The 16857-nt window shown below is 42.8% G+C and overlaps 1 protein-coding gene across 8 annotated transcripts in view; it reads left to right on the plus strand.

The window, feature by feature from the left end:
- LOC105481608 (protein tyrosine phosphatase receptor type A) overlaps positions 1 to 16857 on the plus strand; it is a 162500-nt gene continuing 145643 nt past the window's right edge. For 7 of the 8 annotated variants that reach the window (XR_011613481.1, XM_011741318.3, XM_011741320.3 and 4 more), the window contains exon 1: positions 1 to 280. The gene's annotated coding sequence lies outside the window, so the exon portion shown is untranslated. The remainder of the gene's footprint in view (positions 281 to 16857) is intronic. The other variant, XM_071079578.1, reaches the window with a different exon arrangement.

The following is a 16857-nucleotide window of genomic DNA, read 5'->3' on the forward strand; positions in this document are numbered from 1 at the left end:
AGGTCGGGAGCGAGGCTGCGGTGAGTGCGGCGCTGACAGAGACGCGCGCGCGCGCGATCGCGCTGGGACCCCGGCCGCTGCCGCCATCACCGCCGCCCGCCCAGTCTCCCCTCAGCCGCTTCCCCTCGCCATGGAGGCGAGGCCGCCGCCGCCGCCGCGGGGCTCGGAGCCGCGGGCCGGGCGGCGGCCCTGAGGGCGAGTGGCGGCCCGAAACGCCGCCGCGGAGCCGAGGCGGAGCCGCTCTCCTCGTCCCCAGCGGTCCCGCCCAACGCCAGACTCTGTGAGTGTTCGCGGCCGCTGCGCCCGGGTGGGCTTCGGAAGGGGGGGCGGCTCCCGGGGGCGGTGGGAGGGGTCCCGGGCCCGAGCCAGGAGCCCGGAGCCCGGAGCCCGGAGCCCTCAGCCCTCAGCCTTCAGCCCTCAGCCCTCAGCCCTCTTTTCCGGGTGGAAGCCTGCGGGCGCCTGCAATTTGATTGTGCATCCTTGCGGGTCCGTCGTGGGGAGGGGATCCCCGGAAACATGCCGGCCCGGGCCCCGACCCCTCGCGACTGCCCAGGAACTTTGCGTGCGTCCTCCTGGGACCAGGCCAGGGCACTGCCAGAGTTCATTCTCAGAGAAGAAACTTAGAATGGCGAGAACAGAATTTGCTCAAGTCCATTTAATGGGAGGAAAGAGGAAAACTCCTGGCATGAGAAAATTTGCTTTTGCAGTGACCAACTTTTCTTTCCCTTCAAGTCCACCTCCCTCGGTCCCCCGGCCCGTCTCCCAGGCCCCTCTCCTTGCCGCCCTCTCCCAACTGTTGAGGCTATTTAAGAAGGGAAATAAGGGCTGAGAGCTGCCCAGAATTCAGAATAGGCCAATTGAGAACGCAGGTCCCCTCCATTTTTACTTTCGGTAAATAAAAAAAAAATTTGAAAAAATTAGTTCCTGATTATATCTCCTGAAGATTAAAAAAAAAAAAAAATAGCAGAGCTGAGTTCTGTCTTGAGGGTTTTGTTTTTATTTTTGAGATCTCTGATGATATTTGTAAGACAGGAAAGGAAGATGTGCAGATCCACCCTCTGCAGGGTGAACACCATCAGAAGCTTTTGCCCAGGAGAGGGATTCCGGCTCTAGAACCAGTCACATCACCCCGGAGACGGCTTCGTTTGCCACCTGCTAGCTGTGCAGGCAGCCGGAGAAACAGAAGATGGTGGGCGAGAGGAGGACTGACTAGGAAAGGGCGAACATCTTCCTGCCTGGCCACTCCTTTCAGAAACACAGATCTGATGCTGTCACTTGTTTACTTAAAAACTCCCTCGCTTTTCTTTTTCCCATGGGATGAATGAAGCCTAAAATGCCTTATCAGGTCATACAAAGCCCTTGACAATCTTGCCTCAGTTTACTCCTTTTAGATTAATCTAATCCTTCAATTCTCCTTCCCCTCATCCCCCTTGCTGGCTATTATTCAGAGCTGCTTGACTGCTTCATCACATTTTGGGATGTTTTTGTTTTATGTGATCCTCTTTCTTCCCCACCTTTACCTGCCAAGCTCCACTTTTTCTTTTAAAGTTCTTCTCATTTGAGAAGCTTCTTGTGGGCAGGAGCTGTGTCTTGCCCACCTTTCTGTCTCCCATGCTGGGAGAATTCTTCCTCCAAGTTGTCTTGTAGATTCTTTCCAGTCTCTTCTCTTATGCCCAGGCTCTGTTTATTTCCCGGTATCCACTTCCCAAGAGATTTTTTCGTGTTTTAAAGGCCTGCTTCGAGTACATGCCCAGGACTTTTAGTATTTCTGCTTCCACACTTCTGCATGTCCATCCCACCCAGGCCTTATAAGCAGTCAGCGGGTGGGAACTGGTAGGTCCCATATCCCACTGGCCTCCAAAAAACTGTCTCTGAAAGACTAAAAGCCGTTCAGTCTCTTTTCACCTCTACCTGCTCAAAGCGGCCTGGCTGATAACGTGCATTGTAAGGCATGGTGGGATCCGGGGGTCTGTTCTCTGTTTAGCCACTTAACATCTGGGTGAAATACAGAACCAGAAAAACCAATCCTCTGGCTTAAGTACGTTCATGTGCCTTCATTTTGTCAGATGAATTGCTTGGGATACAATAGTGAAGAAGTCAGTCCTTACCTTTGAGGAGCTCAGAGTCTAATGTAGGACAGGTGGATATAAATACATCACAGGTGCTATAAGATTGTAATAATAGCTATATTTTATTTGCCTTGTGACAAGCTATGTAATAAATGTTTTCCATGAATTCCCTCAGTCTTTTCAAGTCATAAAAGGGCTTATTCCTACTCTACAGGGTTGGAAACTGAGGCCAAACAGTGGGCAAATGAGGGAATAGTCAAGATTTGAATTTTGGCAATGTATTTCCAGAGCCTCTGCCAGGCTGTGCAGGGAGCATCCCCTGCCTGGGTGATTTGGGAAAGCTTTCCTGGGACAGGGGATTCTTCAGATCATGAAAGATGCATAGGAGTTTTTCCATGGTGGACTGCACACATAGGCAAGAGGGAGCAGCACAAGCAGACTTGGTGGTGGAAGGAATCCACTGTCCTTGGGGAGGAGGGAAGAGGTTAATCATAGCTGGATCAGGTAGCTGGAGAGCTACTAGAGGATTTAAAGGAGGCCAGGGACTTGGGCTGAAAGAGTTTTGGAAAGATCATTTGGGGGCATTATAGGACCAAATGCAGATGTTCCTGCAATATAGGAGGCACTGGTCAGGTCTGACAGAGGTAGAATCACAGCCTCTTAGATCCAGAGGAAGGTGTAGAGAGAATCCTGCTCCATTTTGGGAAAATATAATTAATGCAGATGAGAGAAAAATTCAAAAGTTCTAGCAATACAAAAGAGTATATAGAGAAGAATGTCCCTCCTACCCTGGCCCCAAGTCTCCTGTCTGTCTCCCTAACCTCCTCCCCAGAGATGGCTGAAGTTTTCAGTTTATATGGCCTTCCGTAGACACTGTTCCTTTATAAATGTGTGCCTGCTTGTCCATACTCCTCCCACCATGGGACGTACCACTCACACCTTACTGGGTTTTTTTTTACTTAACATATTTAGGAAATCATTCTATTATCAATATATAAAGAGAGTTATTTGTTCTTTCTGTTGACATTCTTTTACTTGTTTAATTGTATGGCTGTACTGTAACATCTTTGGGTTAAATATTTGTTTCCAGGTTCTTATATTACAGCAATACAATGAATGTCCTTGTACATACTGTGTTATGTGCTCATTTGCAAAGTTATCTGAACAATATGCTTTTAGAAGTGGAATTACTGGGTCAAGGGATATGTCTGCATTTTTGATTTGCAGACATAGAGCCAAACTGTCACCTGTTTTCAGGCTATTGTACCAACAGCCTGTTGTATCCTCTCCCCCAAAATGTGTGACTGGGTAGATGATCTTCAGAGAGTTCAGGAGGATCAACTATCATGCTTTTTCAGCTATTATATGCTTACTTTTCCTCCACAAATCCTCCGCCTACCCTATGCGATTCTAGCCAGTTTATTCAAATCTACAGAGGGAGATGTTGAGGCTCAGAAGGATAAAAGTAACTTGTGCAAGATGATCAGTGTGGTTGGTGGTGGGTTTTTTGCTTTGTATTTTTGCACCCCGCATGTTTGTATTTGCCAGCACCTTTCATTGGAGGTGCTCAGTGTCAGCTTGTAAACATTATTGCATTGTTTTTCTCCGTTTTCACATGGAAAAAAATGAGATGCAGGTGAAGTTTGAGTTATGAGAGGGAAACTGGCCAAATATAGAATCTTGTCATTTTACTTTCCAGTGCAATAACTAATAAATGTTTCCAAATGCCAAAGCTGAAGAAATGTTTTTTGTTTGTTTGTTTGTTTTTTGAGATGGAGTTTTGCTCTTGTTGGCCAGGCTGGAGTGCAATGTCGCTGTCTTGGCTCACGCAACCTCTGCCTCCCGGGTTCAAGCGTTTCTCCTGAGCCTCCTGAGTAGCTGGGATTATAGGCATGTGCCACCACGCCTGGATAATGTTGTATTTTTAGTAAAGACGAGTTTTCTCCATGTTGGTGAGGCTGGTCTTGAACTCCTGACCTCAGGTGATCTGCCTGCCTTGGCCTCCCAAAATGCTGGGATTATAGGCGTGAGCCACCGTGCCCGGTGAAGAAATGGTTTTTTAGTGAGTCTGAGTACAACAAAAATAGCAATAATATAACACTAACTTAATAAAACTGAACAGCAAGCCCAAAAATAGCCCAACATTAAAATTTATTTTAATGTATTTGCTATAGAAAAGAGAATCCATTAAATGTAAAACTATATTTATTTTACTCTAAATTCACATCCATTTGTGTCAGTGTACAAGACATAGTTTTTATAGTAGCAGTCAGTACATACAGAATATGATTTTATGATTTTTGAATTCTTGAATAGCATAAAATATTTTATATTTACTCATTTAAGTATTTGTTCATTTAAAATCAGACTGGGTACGGTGGCTCACGCCTGTAAATCCCAGCACTTTGGGAGGCCAAGGAGGGCGGATCACGAGGTCAAGAAATCAAGACCATCTTGGCCAACATGGTGAAACCCCATCTCTACTGAAAATACAAAAATTAGCTGGGTGTGGTGGCACGTGCCTGTAATCCCAGCTACTCGGGAGGCTAAGGCATGAGGATCACTTGAACCCAAGAGACAGAGGTTGCAGTGAGCCAAGATCTTGCCACTGCATTCCAGCCTGGTGACAGAGTGAGACTCCATCTCAAAAAAAAAAAAAAAAAATCACAGTATAGTATTCCATTCATTGACAACTGTAGTTTTTTTAATTTGTTTGTTTGTTTTTGAGACAAGGTCTCACTCTGCCACCCAGGCTGGAGTGCAGTGGCATGATCACAGCTCACTGCAACCTTGATCTCCTGGGCTAAATGATCTTCCCATCTCAGCCACCCAAATAGCTGGGACTGCACAGGTCTGTGCCACCACAACCAGCTGATTTTTTAATTTTTTGTAGAGACATTCTCATGTTGCCCAGGCTGGTCTTGAACTCCTGGACTCAAGTGATCCACCCACCTTGGCCTCCCAAAGTGCTGGAATTATAGGTGTGAGCCACCATTCTCAGCCAACAGCTGTAGTTGGTGCAATCCTTTTTATTCTTTTTATTTTTTCTACCTTTTTACTATTATAAATGGTACTTTTATACCTCTTATTCAAATACTTCTTTTGAATTATTTTCTTGTACTCTTACTCCCAGCCTGGGCTCACCAAGTCAGAGGATACAGTTTCAGTGCCTAATTGCAATCTGGAAAGGTTGAACTAGTTTCCAACACTATCAGCAATTTATGGGGCCATTTCTTGACAGCCCATCTACTGCTATTACAAAGAAATGTAATGATACCTTGAATTAGGTTTAATTTACATTGCTTTGGAAGAAGAGACCAGTAGCTAATTTAGATTTTTTGAAAGAAGTACGGTGCTGTGATATAGATTATCTCCAAGATTTATGTAACTAAAGCCAACTCGTGGTTGAAGAAAGATTTGGTTGATGAGACTGAAATATTGTGGAAGTTTAGAATAGGATCTTAGCAATATAAAATATAAGACTAGATGCCGTTCGGTTGAAAATACCAGGCATTGTGCTGGAAGCTGGGGACACCCCAGAGTAACATGGATGTGATGTTTGTCCTCATGACACTTTTGGGTTAGTGTAGTAGACAGACATTAATCACCTATGGTAATTATAGATGTGATGAAAGGGGAAGAATAGGGTGTTTTGGGAGTGCCAGAGAAGTTCAGCAGCTAAACAATATTTGCAGTTAAACATTTGTAAAGGCCCTGAGCTGAGAAGGGATATGGTAGCTCAGGGCAGCGCTTCGCTAAATTGAATGTGCTCATGAACCATCTGGGAGTCTTGTTAAAATGCCAAGTCCTGAATCAGTAGGTCTGGGGTGGGACTTGGGATTCTGTGTTACTAACCAGCTCCTGGGTGAGGCAGATGCTGCTGGTGGGTGGATCACACTTGACATAGCAAGGCCTAATTGAGAGCTTGGTGAGCACCTGAAACTGGCTGACCATGGTGAACAGGAAGGGGCAGGTGGCTTGCAGTGACAGAGTAATTCTCTCCCTAGGCTGCGCTTTAGATTCACCTGGGGAACTTAGAAAAATCAGGGTTGCAAATGTCCCACCCGCAGGCATTTTGATTTAATTGGTCTCAAGTGGGGCCTGAGAATGTGTATACAGTCATGCACGGTGTAACAATGTTTCTATCAAGGAGAGACTGCATATACAACAGTGGTCCCATAAGATTATAATCCGTAATTTACTATACCTTTTCTGTTTTTAGATATTTAAATACACAGATACTGTGTTACTTACAGTATTCAGTACAGTAACATGCTGTACAGGTTTGTAGCCTAGGGGCAGTAGGTTATACAATATAGCCTAGGTATGTAGCAAGCTGTACCATCTCATTTTGTGTAAGTAACCTTTATGATGTTTGCAGAATTATGAAATCACATCAAGACTCATCCTCAGAATGTATCCCCATTGTTAAGTGATACATACCTGTATATGTATTTTAACTCCCCAGGTGATTCTAATGTGTAGCCAGGGTTGAGAACTAGAGACTAAAGACAGGGTTGAGACAAGAGAATGTCAGGGGGCAGAGTTGAGGGTCCTGTATGGCATGCAAGGATTTTGGACTTTATCCTGAAGGCAGAGCTAAATCTTTGAAGGATTTTTAAGCAGAAGAGTGAACTGATCTGATTCGTAGTTGTTAAAAAGTTCACTGTGGCTGTAGTCCAGAGCAGTAATTTTCAAAGTGAGGTAGATAAGATGATCCAGGGGAACTGGAAGAAAATTTAGAACTTTCTATTGTTTTTATCTAAAAGATAAGATAAAATGTTTAATTTAGGAATTGTCACTGGTATCTTTTGGGTCTATAGGTCAAACAGTTAATGTGTTAACTCTAGAACTTTGGGTGTCCTGAAGGAAGAGATTGAATCCTGCAGTGAGCAGAGACATATTTATACTTTTGTTCTCCATGTATTGCAACATGTTGTTAATAGTTTATATTAACCAGTTTTCATTGAACTAGCCTTTACAAAATGGACATGCAAAGAAACCAGTGATTGAAGAAAATACTAATATAAGCACAAGCAAACAAGTTGTCAGAGCTGACACTAGTCCAACTCCTGTGATGAATTCTTGGTGAGCTATTCAAATAAGTCAGCTCTTACTAAATTGGAAAGTATCAGGAAATTTATGAGAAACATGGACTCTATCATTAATAAGAATCTTACTTTAAGATTCCTTTTAATCGTATATAGAACCCAGCTGCACAGTGGCTCACATCCATAATCCCGCTGTTTTGGGAGCCTGAGGCGCAGGAGGCTAGGAGCTCAAGACAAACCTGGGCAGCAAAGCGAGACCCCATCTCTACTAAAAATAAAAAATTAGCCGTGTGGTGTCACGTGCCTGTAGTCCCAGTTACTTAGGAGGCTGAGGCAGCAGATTGCTTGAACCCAGGAGTTCAAGGCTGCAGTGAGCCGTGATTGTACCACTGTACTCCAACCTGGGGGACAGAGGGAGACTGTTTTTTTAAAAAAAAGGAGGGCCGGGTGCAGTGGCTCACACCTGTAATCCCAGCACTTTGGGAGGCCAAGGCGGGTAGATCACAAGGTCAAGAGATCGAGACCATCCTGGCCAACATAGTGAAACCCCATCTCTACTAAAAATATAAGAATTAGCCTGGTGTGGTGGCATGTGCCTCTCTGAATAATCTCAGCTACCCGGGAGGCTGAGGCGGGAGAATCGCTTGAACCTGGGAGGTGGAGGTTGCAGTGAGCTGGGGTTGCAGTAAGCTGGGATTGTGCCACTGCATTCCAGCCTGGAGACAGAGTGAGACTCTGTCTCAAAAAAAAAAAAAAAGGGTGGGTGGGTGGGCCAAGCACAGTGGCTCATGCCTGTAATCCCAACACTTTGGGAGACTGAGGCGGGTGGATCACCTGAAGTCAGGAGTTCAAGACCAACCTGGCCAACATGGTGAAACTCCATCTCTACTAAAAATGCAAACATTAGCTGGGTGTGGTAGTGCATGCCTGTAACCTCAGCTACTCTGGAGGCTGAGGCAGGAGAATCATCTGAGCCCAGTAGGTGGAGTTTGCAGTGAGCCGAGATCTTGCCACTGCACTCAAGCCTGGGCGAGTGAGACTTCGTCTCCAAAAAAAAAAAAAAAAAGTATGTAAAACTTTGAGATATTAAATAATAAAATATGAGGAGCTGTCACCAGTATGAAGACATCTGAAAACCAAGACTTGGCAACATAAAGAGAACCTCTACTTTTTTTTTTTTTTTGCAGTGATGCTTAAAGATAAAGGATATTCCATCAGATGCTTTACAAAATTTTGCTAACTTCAATGATCAAAATTTATATTTTGAGGATTTCTTGTTTTTAAGAAACAGGGTCTCACTCTGTTGCCCAGGCTGGAGTACAGTGGCACAATGATAGCTCACTGCAGCATTGAACCCCTGGGCTCAAGCAATCTTCCCATCTTGGCCTTCCAAAGCTCTGGGACTACACGTGTGAACCACCATGCGTGACCAATTTTTAAGTTTATTGTTCTTATACAAGACAAAATGGGGCTGGGTACAGTGGCTCATGCTTGGAATCCCAGCACTTTGGGAGGCCGAGGTGGACGGATCACCTGAGGTCAGGAGTTTGAGACCAGCCTGGCCAACATGGCAAAACCCTGTCTCTACCAAAAATACAGAAATTAGCCGGGCATGGTGGGTGCGCACGCCTGTAGTCCCAGCTACTCGGGAGGCTGAGGCAGGAGAATCGCTTGAACCCAGGAGGCGGAGGTTGCAGTGAGCTGAGATTGCGTCACTGCACTCTAGCCTGGGAGACAGCGAGACTGTTTCGGGGGAAAAAAAAAGACAAAAAACCACATACCCTTGGCAGATTCTTCTTGCCCCACCCCTAAAAGGCCCACTTAAACAAAAAGCAGACTGATGTACTACATGGAAAATAATTTTGTCAGGAAATCAAAATACCATTGGAAGATGTATAGAAAACATTGCTGAATATGTGAACAAACAATATTAGGACAAATTTTGTAGTGTGGGAGGTTTAGTATATGGTTGTGAAAGTACAGAAGCTTCTAGCTTGTCTCAGTATTGCTAGATTCTCTTTTCTTTCTTTTTTTCTTTTCTTTTTTTTTTTTTTTTTTTGAGACGGTTTTGTTCTGTCACCCAGGCTGGAGTGCAGTGGCACCATCATGGTTCACTGCAGCCTTGACCTCCCAGTCTCAAGTGATCATCCTACCTCAGCCTTCCAAGTAGCTGGGAGCACAGGCATGCACCACCATACGTATTTTTTTATTTTTTATTTTTAGGAGAGGTGAGGTCTCACTGTATTGCCCAGGCTGGCCTTGAACTCCTGGCTCAAGTGATCCACTTGCCCAAAGACCTCCCAAAGTGCTGGGATTACAGGCATGAGCCACTGTGCCAACCGTGCCAGGTCTAGATTTTTTTTTTTCCTTTTATTTTTTTTTTGAGACAGAGTGTCGCTCTGTCACCGAAGCCGGAGTGCAGTGGCTCAATCTCGGCTCACTGAAAACTCCACCTCCCGGGTTCACACCATTCTCCTGCCTCAGCCTCCTGAGTAGTTGCGTCTACAGGCGCCCGCCACCACACCCGGCTAATTTTTTTGTACTTTTAGTAGAGATGGGGTTTCACCGTGTTAGCCAGGATGGTCTCAATCTCATGACTTGGATTATCTTTTAGCAGTTACATCCAAGAATAAGGACCACTTTTTATTTTTATTTTTATTTTTATTTTTTTTTGAGATAGAGTGTCGCTCTGTTGCCCAGGCTGGAGCATAGTGGCATGATCTTGGCTCACTGCAAGCTCCGTCTCATGGGTTCATGCCATTCTCCTGCCTCAGCCTCCCAAGTAGCTGGGACTACCAGCACCCGCCACCATGCCCAGCTAAGTTTTTTGTATTTTTAGTAGAGATGGGGTTTCACTGTGTTATCCAGGGTGGTCTCAATCTCTTGACCTTGTGATCTGCCTGCCTCGGCCTCCCAGAGTGCTGGGATTACAGGCGTGAGCCACCATGCCTGGTCAGACCACTTCTTTTGTGAGCTACTGGAGGAAAGTTGTACTGGAGAAGACATATTCTTTTTTTTTTTTTTTTTTTTTTTTTTTGAGACAGAGTCTCGCTCTGTTGCCCAGGCTGGAGTGCAGTGGCACGATCTTGGCTCACTGCAAGCTCCGCCTCCTGGGTTCACGCCATTCTCCTGCCTCAGCCTCCCAAGTAGCTGGGACTACAGGCACCCGCCACTATGCCGGGCTAATTTTTTGTATTTTTGGTAGAGACGGGGTTTCACCGTGTTAGCCAGGATGGTCTCGATCTCCTCGCCTCATGATCCGCCCGCCTCGGCCTCCCAAAGTGCTGGGATTACAGGCGTGAGCCACCGCGCCCGGTGACATATTCTTAATAGTTAGTAAACAATTGCCTTCATAAGAACATTACTATATGGAATAATAGACTGAATATAAATTAATGGAACAGGGCTGCTTTGACTGAATAAAAGAATGAAATTCATGAAATTCATTCATTACCTCTCTATGGGCAGGCTCTTGAGTCCACTTATTTGTTAATTATCTTGTGGTAGAGTTGTTGATGAGTTTTGCATTTTTCTTTTTTAAAAAATTGCCAACTTTTTGTTATGATAAGTGGCTACAGGTTGAGTAATCCTAATATGAAATCCAAAAGGCTCCCAAATCCAACATTTTTTGTTGTTGTTGTTTGTTTTTGTTTTTGAGACAGGTTCTCACTCTGTATGTAGCCCAGGCTGGAGTGCAGTGGCATGATCGTGGCTCACTGCAGCCTTGAGCTCCTGGGCTTGGGTGATCCTCCCACCTCAGCCTCCTGAGTAGCTGGGACTACAGGCATACACCACCATGCCCAGCTAATTTTTGTATTTTTTGTAGAGACGGGGTTTTGCCGTGTTTCCCTGGCTGGTCTCAAACTCCTGGGCTCAACCGATCCTCCCACCTCAGCCTCCCAAAGTGCCGAGATTATAGGTGTGAGCTACCATGCCTGGCCTCAAATTCAAAACTTTTTGAGTGCTGACATGACACACAAAGGAAATGCTCATTGGAGCATTTCAGATTTTGAATTTTTGGATCAGGGATATTCAACCAATAGGAATAATGCAAATATTACAAAATCTGAAAAATGCCTGAAATCTGAAATACTTCTGGTCCCAAGCATTTCAGGTAAGGAGTACTCAACCTGAATCTAGCAAATATCATTTGAAAAATTAGTATCTTTAATCTATCTCTTCAAGTAAAAGTGTTATTTAAATAGTGAATGAGAAAGGACCTACTTTTCTTAGAAAGAAATGTGCAGTGGGAGAGCATTTTCCTCACTGTAATTTTTTTTCCCACATAATCATTATTGAGCTATAACTTACATATTATAAAATTCTCCCTTTTAAAGTGTGTAGTTCTGTGGTTTTTAGTGTATGCATAGAGTTGTGCAGCTTTTGCCACTGTCTAGTTTAAGAACATTTCATCACCCCAAAAAGAGACCCTGCACCCATTAGCCTTACTTCTCATTCTGCCCTCCCTGCAGTCCCTGGCAACTACTAATCTTCCTGTTTGGATTTGGCCGTTCTGGACATTTCATATAAATGAAATCATGCAATATGTGACCTTTTGTAGCTGGCTTCTTTTACTTAGCATAATGTTTTTGTACCATGTATCAGTCTTCATTCCTTCTTATGGCTGAATAATATTCCATTATATTGATATACGACATTTGACTAACTGGTTCATCAGTTGATGGACATTTATTTGTTTCTACTTTTTGGCTTTATGAACAATGCTGCTATGAATATTCAGGTATAAATTTTTGTGTGGTCATAGGTTTTAATTTGTCTTAGGCATATATATACCTAGGAGTAGAATTGTTGGGTTAAATGGTGACTAACTTTGAGGGGCTGTCAAACTGTTTTCTAAAGTGACAACCCGTTCCCAGTAGCAGCTCACAAGGGTTCTAGCAGCAATGCAAAAGGGGTCCAGTTTCTCCCAGCAATTCTCAGGGGTTCCAGTTTCTCCCATATTTGCCAAATTTGTTATTCTCTTTTTGATTATAGCCATCTTAGTGGGTGTGAAGTTGTATCTCATTGTGGTTTTTATTTGCATTTCCATGATGATTCATGATGTACATCTTTTCATGTGCTGTTGGCTGTTTGTGTATGTTCTTTGGGGAAATGTCTATTCAGATACTTGGCTCATTTTAAAATTTAGTTATTGCTCTTTTTATTATTGAGTTGCTTATATATTTCTAGATATAAGTCCCATATCAGATATACGATTTGTAAATATTTTTTCCCATATATGGGTTGTATGTTCAGGTTTTTGTGCGGACATATCCTTTTGGGTAGATCTAGGAGTGGAACTGCTGAGTCAAATGGTAACTCTATGTTTAACTTGTTGAGAAACCACTAAGCAGAATGCCTGCACCTTTTTACAATCCCAGCAGCAATGTATGAGTTAATCAGTTTCTCCCTATCCTTGTCGACACTTGTTATTGTTTGTTTTTTTAATTGTAGCCATCCTAGTAGGTGTAAAGTGGTATTGCATTATGGTTTGAATTTGCATTTCCTTAATGACTCATGATCTCACTGTGATTTTGTTGCATCTATCAAAATTCTCATAATTTTACACATGAAAAACTTAGAAACGATTTTGTAACCTAATAAAAATTTCCAAATGTGTTGCTGAAAACATTTCCAGATGATCTAATGAAATAAAGAATCTAGGCACTGATCACCAGTGGCTGTTAAAACCGTTAGGGAACTATAACATCTCTAAAATTGGGACAACCAAATCTTATATTCTTTCTATGTGATACAATAGGAAGAACATATCATTCATGAAATAGTCTTGCTTGCCCCAACAAACTGAGTCAAACCTTCTTCTGATTAGTGTAGATCTGATTACCAGTTTATAGGATGTAATTGGCAAGTTTAGAATGTGAAAAATATTATAGGACAAAGGAACCTATTTACTTCAAATGAATGGCAAGAAAAAAAAAATGGAGGAACTGCTACAGATTAAAAAAGACTTGAGGCTGGGCATGGTGGCCCACACCTGTAATCCCAGCACTTTGGGAGGTTAAGGTGGGTGGATCATGAGGTCAGGGGTTCGAGAACAGCCTGGTCAACGTGGTAAAATGCTGTCTTTACTAAAAATACAAAAATTAGCCGGTCGTGGTGGTGCACATCTATAATCCCAGCTACTCGGGAGGCTGAGGCAGGAGAATTGCTTGAACCCGGGAGGCAGAGGTTGCAGTGAGCCAATATTGTGCCACCACACTCCAGCGTGGGCGACAGAGCAAGACTCCGTCTTGGAAAAGATAAAAAAGACTTGAAACATATTAATTGAACATAAGTATAGACCTTGTTTAGATCCTGTTTCATGCAAACCAACTGTAAAAAGTTATTTATGAGCCCATTGGGAGTAATTTAAATTTGAAAACCACTTGTATATAAGATGATTTTAAACAATTTTAATTTTTTTAAAGTGTTATAGTAGTATGGTTACATTAAAAAGAAAGACTCCTTTCTCTTACAGATAAGTACTGAAGTATTTTGGATGAAATGATGTTGATATCTGGAATTTACTTTAAAGTAATTCAGCATGTTTGGAGAATTTACAGATGAGACAAGAATTGCCATACATTGATAATTATTGAAGCTAGATAGTAGGTATATAAGGGTTTATTATAGTATTTTCTCTACTGTTGTATGTGTTTGAGAATTCCCATAGTAAAAAATTAAAAGAGAAACTACTGTAAGGGAAGAGTTTTAGTGGATTCCAAGTCCATTTGTTAAAAACAGAAAAATGTGACCGGGCACAGGGCTCTCACCTGTAATCCCAGCACTTTTGGGAGGCCAAGGCGAGTGGATCACCTGAGGTTGGGAGTTTGAGACCAGCCTGACCAACATGGAGAAACCCCGTCTCTGCTAAAAAAAAAAAAAAAAAAAAAGTACAAAATTAGCTGGGCATGGTGGTACATACCTGTAATCCCAGCTACTCGGGAGGCTGAGGCAGGAGAGTTGCTTTAATCTGGGAAGTGGAGGTTGCCGTGAGCCGAGATCGCACCATTGCACTCCATCCTGAGCAACCAGAGTGAAACTGTCTTAGAAAAAAAAAAAAAAGAAAGAAAAAAAAGAAAAAAATAATAAAAAGTAGTATCTTTTATTAATTTTTGAGAGTAATTATCACAGAAGATGGATATTTGCTCGCCATATTTAAAAGGAAATATTTGTATAATGGGGGTGGGAAAATGATTATCACAATTTAGTAAACACAGCCATAGTGCTGCTTCCTTTGGATTCATGTTTCTTTTTGGCTATGATAGCCATTAAAACCAAGGATTGGGCTGAGCACAGTAGCTCATGCCTGTAATCCCAGCACTTTGGGAGGCTGAGGCGGGCAGATGACGAGGTCAGGAGATCGAGACCATCCTGGCTAACACGGTGAGACCCCATCTCTACTAAAAAAATATATATAAATAATTAGCCAGGCGTGGTGGTGGGTGCCTGTAGTCCCAGCTACTCGGGAGGCTGAGTCAGGAGAATGGCGTGAACCCAGGAGGTGGAGCTTGCAGTGAGCTGAGATCGCGCCACTGCACTCCAGCCTGGGCGACAGAGCGAGACTCTGTCTCAAAAAAAAAAAAAAAAAAAAAAGGATTGACTTGGAATCAGACTTTTAAATTGCTGTATCATAAAATATTAAAATGAAATTTTTCAAACATGAGAAATATTTAATCATACGGCTCACACCAAAATATTTTTAAGATGGGTTTCATATTACTATGTTAGTTGATGGGAATACCATTATTGTGATCATTATTTATTTCATTTGAAATGTTTTGTAGTATTTATAGGTATTAGTACCTGTGTTCTGTTTATAAATGAACATATGTTGGGGATGTTGACTCTTATCTATTGGTGGATGTGTAGTCAAAAGGTTTGTTTGTCACTTATTTATTGGTGGATGTGCAGTCAAAAGGTTTGTTTGTTTGTGGAGAATGGACTGGGCAGGGTACAGAGGCTTATTTGGTGTTTATTAGAGCAAATGTGGCCAGTGATGATGGTGTTCTGGACTGGCATAGGGTGGGAGGTGTGGTGATAGGGATGGAGATACATGGACAAGTGTGATTTAAGCAGTAGAGGCGTTAGGGTTCTAAATTTCTGGCTTTTTGGAAGAGATGATTGCTAGTTAATGAACTGAGCTTTTGTGTGTGGGAAGAAGTTGAAACCTGGCTGCTGTGAATTGTGCAAGTAGTTCTTAAATTTTGATTGACAAATAGCTTAACGAGCAATTAGTTTTCAAACATTGGTTGACAAGTGGCTTATTACAATATTGTAAATGCATTGATACGACCATTAATAAAGAGAATGTCTTCCATTGATATGTTGGCAGCGCTGTTACCAGAGCAGTGTGGGATAGTTCCAGGACTTTCACTGTCTAAAAGGAACTGGAGGCCCAAGCTTTTACGGGGATACTTCTGCTCTCCTGGTCCCCATGTCCCCAGTGATGTGAATGTCCCTGACTCAGTGCCTCTGCTCACGCTGTCTGTGAGACCACTGCCTTCCAATGCCTCTTATCTCTTGGACCTGCCCACTTTGTTAACAGGGACAGATTTCACAGTGGTTTCCAGCCAGCATTTCTCTCTCCCCAGTTTGGGGTGGTAGCTAGAATGGTCCTTCAAAGCTCTCAGACACAAATGAGAAATGGAAGCAGCTCAGGGAGATTATACCTGGGCTAGGTTCTTGCTACCAGCTGGTGGAAGACAAAGAAAACCCCTTTTCGTCCTGTATTTCATGCCCAGTGAGCAGTAGTGCCATCAGCAGCAATTGTGAACCCCTAAGTCAGTGATTCTCAATATGACTGACATGGTGGGGAAGACGTAAGTTTGAAAATACATTTTCAGGCTAGGCGTGGTGGCTCATGCCTGTAATCCTAGCACTGTCGGAGGCCAACATGGAGGGATCACTTGAGCCCAGGAGTTTGAGACCAGCCTGGACAACATAGTGAAACCCTGTCTCTACAGAAAAATAAAAGGTAGGCAGGTGTAATGGCATGCCCCTGTAGTCCTGGCTACTTGGGAGGCTGAGGAGGGAGGATTGCTTAAGCCCAGGAGGTCAAGGCTGCAGTGAACATACTACTGCATTCCAGCCTGGGCAACAGAGTGAGACCCCGGTCTCAAAAAGAAAAAGCATTAAAAAAAAAAAAAAAAGGCTCTAATTTGTTTGTTAGTGTTTGTCTCAAAATTTTGCTTAGTTTAAAATTATGTATATATTTGAATAATATGTGTCTATGTTAATAGTTCTAAAAATATATATAGTAAAAGTTAGTTCTCTATCCCCCTGCCTTCCAGCTTTCCTTTTCCATAGTTATCCACAAGTACCATGAGCAATACTTGTGAAACCATCCTGAAATACTACATGCCCGTAAAATATAAGTTACTTAAGTTTGGTATTTCAGGTAACAATAAGGGAAGATAGGAGAGTTTTATGTTTATCAAAAGGGCTGAATGTTATAGTAGATTGAGATGAGATGTACTTACCTTTGGGTTGGGTCTTAAGTGGAGCTCAATTCAGTTTCCCCAACATTAGTGGGAGAGATTACTTAAATCATCCATACTTACCCAGTTGTACTTGGTAAGTTTTCAAAGGTTCTACTTTGAAGTGGGCTTTTGTAGAGCAAGTAGTGGTTAATAGAGCAGCTCAGTTATATGTGTACGTTTTTTGATGTGGAAAAGGGGCTTTTGTGTACAGAAGGACTATTTTAAAATTACTTGGGCTTTAAATTAATATGAAAT

Source organism: Macaca nemestrina, chromosome 15 (assembly GCF_043159975.1).
Source record: "Macaca nemestrina isolate mMacNem1 chromosome 15, mMacNem.hap1, whole genome shotgun sequence".
NCBI classification, from domain to species: domain Eukaryota; kingdom Metazoa; phylum Chordata; class Mammalia; order Primates; family Cercopithecidae; genus Macaca; species Macaca nemestrina.